Here is a 9,280-nt window from a genome sequence, read left to right on the forward strand (position 1 = left end):
CGAGCCTCTAGGAACGTGGTGTTCTGGCAGCCCACAGGGGAAAACTTCAGGAAGCGGGATTTCAGTCTCACAGGAGCTTTCCAATGGTGTGAGAGCTGCGTCCAGAACGGTGGGAGATTCCCAGTGCTGGGGAAGTCGAGGGCAGGGGCAGAAGTGAGGTAAATGGAGGTGCTCGCAGTCGGTCAAATCTTTTAACTGGTTCAGCCACTTTCTGTGGGATCGTGGGCGTCTCTGACCAACTTTCTTTCTTTTCTTTTTGGCTAAGATTTTTAATTTATTTATTCATGAGCGACAGAGAGAGAGACACAGGGAGAGGCAGGCTCCACGCAGGGAGCCCGACTGGGACTCGATCCCGGGACCCGGGGCCGCCCTGGGCCTCCCCCGCTGAGCCCCCGCTGAGCCCCCGCTGAGCCCCCGCTGAGCCCCGGGCGGGCGTCCCGCGACCAGCTTCTGAACGTCAGTTCCGTCTGTGAAGTGGAGGCTACCCCTCGCTTCGGGAGTCGTGAGAATCAGCGACACACCGAGGCCATCCCCAACGCGGCCCCGCCGCCTAAGGTAACTCGAGCGGTCCCTGGGTCCGCCTCGTCGCTAGGCGGCCTGCAGGAGCTGGGGGTGGCCCTGCGGCTGCGGCAGACGGGACCACCGACATCCCTTTCAATCCTGCGATCCTTACCCTAAAGCTTCCCTTAAAACGGCTTAAAACACGTGGAAGAAAAACTCAGGGGCCCAAACTTACTGGGGTTTAATCTCACGAGTGAGGGCAGGAGGCCGTGGGGCCCGAACGTCCCCCGAGGCGCACCCGGGCCTCCTGCCTCCTGCCGCCCCCCCCCTTCCAGCTTCAACCTTAAACCCGCCCCTCTGCCCGGGACCCGCCTCCGCGAGGCTCCGAGGGGCGCGGTGAGGGGAAGACCCCCTCGCGGGGAGAGGCGTGGGCCCTGCGGGCTCGCGGTCCGGCCCCACACCGGCTCCCGCGTCCCTGGGCAGCTCGCCCGCTCCCAGGGGCTCCAGGGCCTGCAGCGCCGCCCACAGACGCGACCTCACCCGGCGGCCAGGCCCTGCCGCCTCGGCCGGGAGCGCGGGAGCCTGCGGCGGGAGGCGGAGCGAGCGCCCCGGGACCCGCAGGCGCGGCCGCGGCCCCGAAGCAGGACCGCCCCCCCCCCCCCCCGGCTCGTCGGACGCGGGCGCCGGGAGGGAAGGTCGCGCGCGCGTGTCCCTCGGCTCCGCCGACCCGGCCCGGCCCGGCCCGGGTGCACAGGGGCGCCGGGCGTGGCCGCGGGCTGCTGCGGGCGGGAGCCCCTCGGGTCGGCGCCGGGACGCGCGGGCGCCTGTGTCTCCCGCGCACTGGCGAGGCGGCGGCGGCGGCGGCCCCGGTGCGCCCGAGGCACGGGAGCGCCCTGCTCGTTCTCGGGCCGCCCGCAGCCCCCCGCGCGGCCCTGCAGCTCGTCGGGTAGGAGCCCGCCCGCCGCCCGCCGCCCGCCCCCCGCCCCGGGCCCCGCGCACATCGCGGGCCGCGCAGCACTGACCTGAGCGAGCGCCCCGGGGCCCGGGACCTCGCGCCGGGCTCACAGCGACGACGCGCGCTCGGGCCGCCGGAGCCTCGCAGCGGCCGGGTCCGCTCCGCAGCCATGGCGCCTGCAGGGAGAGACAGACAACGGCCGGCGGCGCGGCGGGTCAGCGGCGGCGCGGGCGCCCGACAGCCCTCCGCGGCCCGGCCCGGCCCCGCCTCGCACACGGACCTGGACCTGCGGCCGCCGCTCGGGTCTGCAGCCTCACGGGGGAGCGGCTTCCGGCGCCGCCTGCGTCATCTCCGCGCGTCCCTCCGCCCGGGCGCCCGGCGGACGCGGCCGCACTTCCGGCTCGGGGCGGAGCATGCGCAGTGCGGCGGGGGCCGGCGGCGGCGCGGTCCGCCTGCTCCGCCCGACCTGCCCGCGGAGGGGACCCGGGGACGTGGGTGTCCCCGCTGCGCCCCCGTCATCGCCGGATGCCGTTCGGGGCCGCGGTCGCGGGGGGGGGCCGGGCGCGCACACGCCTCCGCGCGGGGGGACGGGGGGGGCGGGGGGGAGGGGCGGGGGCGGCCTCTCCCGCCCTCGGGCTGCGTCCCCCTGCGCGCGGGAGCCTCGGTACCTGCCCCGTGACCCGGCTGGGCCTGTGCGTGCGGGCACCGGCCTCGGCCCGCCCTCCCCTCCCTTCCTTCCTTCCTCCTTCCTCCCCATCCATTCTCCCTCCCTCCCTCCATCCTCCCTTCCTTCCTTCTTCCTTTCCTCCCTCCCTCCCTCCCCTTCCATCCTCCCTCCCTCCCCATCCTTCCTCCCTCCTTCCCTCTGTCCTCCCTCCCTCCCTTCCTTCCTTCCCTCCCTCCTTCCTTCCCTCCCTCCTTCCTTCCGACACAGAGAGGCAGAGACCCAGGCAGAGGGAGAGGCAGGCTCCGTGCAGGAAGCCTGAGTGGGCCTCAATCCCGAGCCCCAGGTCAAGCCCTGAGCCCCAGGCCGCTTCACCGCTGAGCCCCAGAGGCCCCCTAATCACTTTCTCTACATCCCTACATCCTACATCCCTGCAGCCCTACGCAGTTGTTAGTATTATTAGCTTCATTTGTAGAGATGGGGACACTGAGGCCAAAAGAGGTTTAAGGGGACGTCTGGGGGCTCAGCAGTGGAGCGTCTGCCTTCGGCTCAGGGCGTGACCCCAGGGTCTCAGGATCCAGTCCCACGTCGGGCTCCTTGCAGGGAGCCTGCTTCTCCCGCTGCCTGTGTCTCTGCCTCTGTCTCTGTCTCGCGAATAAATAAATAAAATCTTTAGGAAAAAAAAAGGTTTAAGCATCTTGCCTAAAGTCCTAGTCACTGGCTGTCATAGCATTTCAACTGAAGCCCCTTCAGAGCATAAATTCTCTTTGTCTCTCTACAAAGGCTCACGAACCCCATTCATACACGTATCTCCCACCAGCACCGTCCAGGTAGGACTTTGAGCAGTGACATTCTCTGTTTTGTCTATTGGCGTTGTCTAAGAAGGCAGCCAGCAGCCTTGGTGACTATTGAACACTTTGCAGATGCCTACTATGACCGAGGAAATACAATTTTCATGAATTTAAATTTAAATAGCCACATGTGGCTAATGGCTACCCTATTGAGCACACGGGTCCAAGAGATACAGCTCATGATACAGACAATAAGACCGTCACACGGGGCGCCCGGGCGGCTTAGCAGGTTAAGCGTCTGCCTCAGGCTCCGGTGGTGACCCCGGGGTCCTGGGACCGAGCCTGCTGCTCCCCTTGCTTGTTGTGTCTCCGTCAGATCAATAAACTTCTATATATCTGTTCACATACGCAGCTGGCGGTAGAGCATGGCCAGGCCTCCAAGCATCCTGAGTCCATATCGAGTATACTTGAAACATGGGAAATAAAAATCTGACAATGTGACGGAGAAACCAAGCATGATGCCTTGAAAGTCGGGTCTCGAGAGCAAATCTGGTTTGGTAGGCAATAGGCAGCCTCTGTAGCCAGAGCAACTGACGACATTATTAAAAAGTTTAGGAAGACATGAGCACGCAGACCAGATAACCTCGGGGAAAGAGAAGGCAGTACCAAGGTAATTAAGAAAAGCAAGCACCCTGTATGTCTCAACCCCAGTGTGGGGGGAGTTTGATGAATTAAACTGAAAATCCCAGATGGAGCTGCCTGGAGACATGTTGTTTGACCTTCTCATGGACAAAGAAACCAAACCGTCTAAGTGGAAGCCAAGAGGTCTGGGAACAAACTTTATAGCTCTGAGAAATGGAAATTGCAAAATAGGATTTGTATTTAATTAAATACAAGACCTATTTAATTGCTAAACCAAGAATATTAAAATTGTTCCTTTCACTTGAATTTTTTTAGGTTAGATTTTCCCACACTGTAAAGCTTTCCAAGGTTGCATGACAGTGGTGGAGAAAACAGCGCTAAATGCAATGAGATTTTCCTAGCCAAACAATTACCAAAAAATGCCGTGAGTGGCAGCAGGAAGACCCACATGTAAAAAGGCAAAGATGAAACACAGCCCAGCCTGAAAACGGAAAGCTCGGCACAACTGCTTACGTGACAAGAACATGGAAATGTGTTGAATGTCGTTTCTTTTCTCAAACTTGCTGGTAGAAGCGGGGTTCGGAATAGTTCCCACACACTCCTGCCCTCGGAAAATGGCAAACGTCAAATGCTCAGTTTCTTTAATTCTGGCTAAAATGGACTACGTGTTGTTTGCCATTTTGAGATTAAAATGCGTGCAGAGAGAGTTCGGGTGACACGTGGCTGACTTCGTAAGGTTCTTGCATAAACCACAATAGGAATTCAAAACCCTTCCCAGTGAGACATAAGCCAGACGTCACTGTATGATGTTTCTCTGGGGAGAAAAAAATGCACCCACTGGGGGGTGACACGCATTCCCTGATGTTTAGCACACGTCTTGCACGTGCATGTGCCCGGGAGCGGGAACGATCCCAGGTGTCCGGGTTCTTGAGCACACTCCGGACCGTGTAGCGTCTCCCCTTGTGCGCTGCGGGGAGCCGTGACGTCGGTGAACTGCCCTTCACCCCCCCCCCCCCACCGCCACGTACTTCACCAGGAGTTGAGCATAAAGGCAAGGGGTCTGTTTCAGAAGGTACCCAAGGTGGGAAGCGGCTCAGCAGGCTCGAGTTCTCGACCTTTGTTCCGGGTTCACTGTGGCTGTAACGGGATCGGCAGGGCCTGCTGTGGAGCCAGCAGGTATTCCCGGGCCAAAGCTCAGGTTGACGAGGAGGACACCGAGTCCTTAACGTCTCAGGCACCAAGTACTTCACTTCAGTTGCTGTTAGAGTGGGATGACGCTGAGCGTCCTGCGGGCCTCACCTGGCATCTGGACTCCAGGATTTCCAGAGCCCCGAAGTTGCTCACAGGCGACATGCAGGCAAGTCTCTTACCTCTTGGGAGCATCTGATATCCAGGAAAATAGGCTCTGGGAGCGCTCAGGTCTCTTCCACGTGCCGGTCATCAGCCTTGAGACAATGGAAGCGAGTCCAGAGCATAATTGCAGGGCTTCGTTTCGATGTTCTTTTCCAGCTCAGTGGACCTCGAGAGGGAAGAGAGGAGAGTCAGGATTCCCAGTGGTTAGGGGTGAGCTTTAGGGATGTCGCAGACCTGACTCCAAATTACGGCCCTACCCGCGTGTACTTACCGACTGAGGGGGCAGGTTAGGGATGCCTGGATGCTTGCCTTCGTGTCGGAGCTGACCTACGGAAAGGGCTCTCGCAAGGGCGAGGTGAACTAAGGCCGAGAGGTGCCTGGCGCACTGCAGGTGCTCGGTGAGGGGTGACGGCTCCTGGGGGGCGTTGCCGCCGGAGCGCGGGGGCACCGGTAGAGATCGGCCTCCCCCACGGGCCCCTCGCCCTCTCAGCCCCCAGGACGGTGCACGCCCTCGGGACGGCGGTCTGCGTCTTCCCTGACGGTGGGGACCCCGCGGGCCGTCCTGCATCTCCCGGGGCCACTGCACGTGCTGCGAGGGCTCCCGGGGCAGGCGGGCGGGGGGCGCAGTGTGCGGGCCACGGCTTCCCCTGGTTCGGGCCCAGGCTGCAGCCCCCGCCTCCCCGGGAGCTTCGTGCTCTTTAAGCTCAGCCCACTTCGCGCCTCTGGAGCAAGACGGTCCTCGCGCTCTGCCTTATGCAGACGGGGACGCCCTGGAAATAAAGGACAAGGACGGAAGTGGCACGGGGACCCCTCATCCTTCCGAGCGTTACATCCGGGGCCAGTCGCGGGCGCGGAAAGGGAGAATGTGTCCTAGTGTCTGTGACCTCAGGGCCCGGCCCGGGCCGAGGCAGGCCCTCGGGAGGCCTGGGCAACGCGACCGCGGCCAAGGGCAGCACGTGCTCCGCTCTCTGCTCTGGGAGCGCCGCCCGGTGACCACCACGCGCGAGAGGGACAGAGCCCCGGGAGAACAGTGACGTGCTGGAGGGGACCTCCTTGACGGGGTGGGACCCAGACCCGAAGACCAGGGCGCGGTGCCGGGGGCCGTGACCTTGTGCCCCAGCGCCCCGGGCATCCTCTCCTCGGGCCGACCAGGCGACGGCGTCAGCCGCCACGCGTGGACTGTCTGCTCAGTCTGGAGGAGCACCGAGGCCGGCCGTGGGGGAAGGGTCGGCCCCCAGGGCGCGCCCAACGGAGACCCTAATAGCCGGGCACTCGGCCCTCTTAGCAAGTACCCCGAGAAGTACCACCCGATTACTGCGGCGGCCGGGCCTTCGCCGTGTCCCAGGACGTGGCGCGGAAGAAGTGGCCGTCGGGCTCCTGCCCACGCGTTTGTGGGGATTTGTGCCAGGTCCACTGGCCTCGCCCCCATCCACACTTCAAGGCTTTCCGGGAAAAGGCACATCCGATGGAGCAGGTGTTGCCGTAAGCTCGTGTTCACGTCCTCCGAGACGACGGATGCCGCCCGCCCCGGCGTGGAAGGGGACGCGCGTGGCCTGAAGCCTGCTGCGGGCTGATTCCCTGCCGGCTGCTGACAGACCCGAGCCCTCGCGCGTCCGCGCCTGGGACCGTGGACGAGCAGCACAGCGGCTGTCTTGGCCCCGAGGCGGCTTCTTGCAGTTTGGTTGGTTGGTTTCCTTTTTTGCTTTTTCTTATAAACGTGCTCTTTCCCAGTGACCTCGGACTTCGTCCCCACGCCCCCTCCGCCCTGGCGTGTGCCTAGTTTCTCCGGGCAGGTCGCACAGCGGTACTAGTGCCGCGAGCACGCATCGTGCGGAGGCTTGGTTTATGGGGCCGAAGGCGGTGAGGGCCGGCGCCCTTCAAAGCAAGACCCGGGGGCGCGGCCGGCTGCTGAGAGGCCGGTGTCAGAGTCGGGCCAGGCGGACCTCGGGGCGCGGGCAAGAGCCGTCCCCCCGGCTCTGGCTCTCTCTCTCCGAAATAAATAAATAGCTTTAAAAAGCCACATGGAACGTTTTCTCCAGAAGCGAGAGAACGGCGAGTTTCATTAGGGCCAGAAGCCTCGCTCGTCGTCGCGGAGCGGCCTGGCCTGCAGCCTGGTGCGTGGAAGCGCCCGCCTCGCCCGGAGCCCGCAGCGCCCAAGGAGGAGAGAGCCGAGGGGGCTTTGAACCAAGCCTTCGTCTTGGACTAAGCGGGAAACGTGGCAGCAACTCGGGGGGCAGAAGGACACTCGATTTAAAACCCTTAGCCACGGGGCTCCCGGGGGGCTCAGCGGCAGAGCGACTGCCTTTGGCCCGGGTCGTGACCCCGGGGTCCCGGGATCGAGTCCCGCGTCGGGCTCCCCGCAGGGAGCCTGCTTGTCCCCGGCCTGTGCCTGCCTCTCTCTCTCTCTCTGGGTCTCATGAATAAATAAAATCTTAAAAAAAAAAAAAATCCAGGTGTCGGCAAGACCCTGCTCTCTAGAGCCTATGAGGGACAGTCCTTGTCTCCTCCAGCTTCTGGTGGTGGCCGGCCGTCCTTAGCATCTTTGGCTTGACTCCAGACCTCTTTAACCTCTGCCTCCACTTCGCACACGGCCGTCTCCTGTGTGTCTGTGACTTCACGTAGTCTTCCTTCTGTGCTGTGTCCAAATGTCCCTGTCCTAAGGACACCAGTCATTAGATTAGCATCCGAATGACCCCATCCTAACTTGGTTACATCAGCAAAAACTATTTCAAAATAAGGTGGCATTAGGAGCCAGGGGTTAGGATTTCAACATTATCTTTTTGGGGGACACAATTCAACTTACGACATATGTTCTGATTTTTTTTTTTAATGATTTTATTTATTTACTCATGAGAGACACAGGCAGGAGGAGAAGCAGGCTCCCTGCGGGACTGGATCCCAGGACCCTGGGGTCACACCCTGAGCTAAAGGCAGATGCTCACCTGCTGAGCCCCCCAGATGCCCCTGTTCTGATTTCTCTCGTATAAAGACTAGGCGCTAGACCAATAGATCCCATCCCGGGGTTCTTGGGATTATAGGTGTCCCCAAAGTAATACACTTTGAAAATCCCTGCCATGACACTTATCAGGTCATATTTTTTGAGATATTACTAAAATATACTGAGCCTCAGTTTATGTACAAAATAAACCCTATAGGACTTGTGGGCTAAACGAGACACGTCAAACACGTAGCACTGGATTTGGCCCATAGCAAATGTCCAATAAGAGGAAGAGGCAGCATTTAAAAAAGTATGTTCTGAGTTAAACAGCTTAGGTTCAAATCTGGGCTCCATTTATTTGCTGTGCGATCTTGGGCAAGTTCCTAATTTTGCTGTGCCTCGGCCTCATGGGTAATCAGGGTAATAACAGTATTTTATTCCTGGGAGAGGGAAAATAGCAACATGAATTAATAGATGAAAAGCATTTATTTATTTATGTATTCATTCATTCATTATTTATTGGGGTGGGGGAGGAGCAGAGGGAGACAAGCCGACTCCCCTCTGAGCTTGGAGCAGGGAGCCTGCCCCAGAGCTTGACCTCCCAACCCTGAGATCATGACCTAGCCGAAATCAAGAGTGGGATGCTTACCCGACCGAGCCACCCAAGTGCCCCTGAAAAGCTTTTAGAACAATGTTTAACAAACATTTGTTTGCTATTATTTTCAAAATATAATAATCAAGTAACACATGTGACCAGCCACCAGGAAGCCAGGTTAACATTCTGGCTCTGGAGCGTGCAATCTGTTAAGAAATAGTAGCTACTATTAGTAATAATGATGAAGAATTTTGTGACTTTCCCCTTTTAAGTTCTAGGGCTTGGTCATTATTGCCTTGCAGTTCCCCCAAATGTTTCTTGTTTTCATGTCTGTGGCTCTGCTTGCCCTGCTACTTGCCATTACTCTCCTACTGGTTCTCCAAGATTCAGGGGTTTCCTTCTCTGGAAAACCTTCTTTCAGATCTAGGGTAGGTGTTTCCTGTTTTTCCTGTTGTTGTACTGACTATACACTAATGTTCTATTTCTAATAGAAATTCTCTTTCCCTCTACAATTAGTCACTTGCTACCTGTCTGATTTTGAGAGGTTACCTAATTTCTCTGAGCCTGGGTTTCTTTTTTTTTTTTTTTTTTTTTTTAAATCTTTATTTATTTATGATAGTCACACACACAGAGAGAGAGAGAGAGAGAGAGAGAGGCAGAGAGGCAGAGACACAGGCAGAGAGAGAAGCAGGCTCCATGCACCGGGAGCCTGATGTGGGATTCGATCCCGGGTCTCCAGGATCACGCCCTGGGCCAAAGGCAGGCGCTAAACCGCTGCGCCACCCAGGGATCCCTGAGCCTGGGTTTCTTCATCAGTGAAATACAAATGTAAAAACGTAAA

General features: G+C 59.2%; 1 protein-coding gene across 7 annotated transcripts in view; it reads right to left on the minus strand.

Annotated features, from left to right (window-relative positions):
• FBXW2 (F-box and WD repeat domain containing 2) overlaps nucleotides 1-1,810 on the minus strand; it is a 52,018-nt gene extending 50,208 nt beyond the window's left edge. For 2 of the 7 annotated variants that reach the window (XR_004803615.2, XM_049116430.1), the window contains exon 1: nucleotides 1,524-1,672. The gene's annotated coding sequence lies outside the window, so the exon portion shown is untranslated. Of the gene's footprint in view, nucleotides 1-1,523; nucleotides 1,677-1,736 lie in introns of those variants that run through there. The other 5 variants (XM_025431980.3, XM_035696920.2, XM_049116429.1 and 2 more) reach the window with 5 other exon arrangements.
• Nucleotides 1,811-9,280: the final 7,470 nt, after the last annotated feature.

This window comes from Canis lupus, chromosome 11, assembly GCF_003254725.2.
Source record: "Canis lupus dingo isolate Sandy chromosome 11, ASM325472v2, whole genome shotgun sequence".
NCBI lineage: Eukaryota > Metazoa > Chordata > Mammalia > Carnivora > Canidae > Canis > Canis lupus.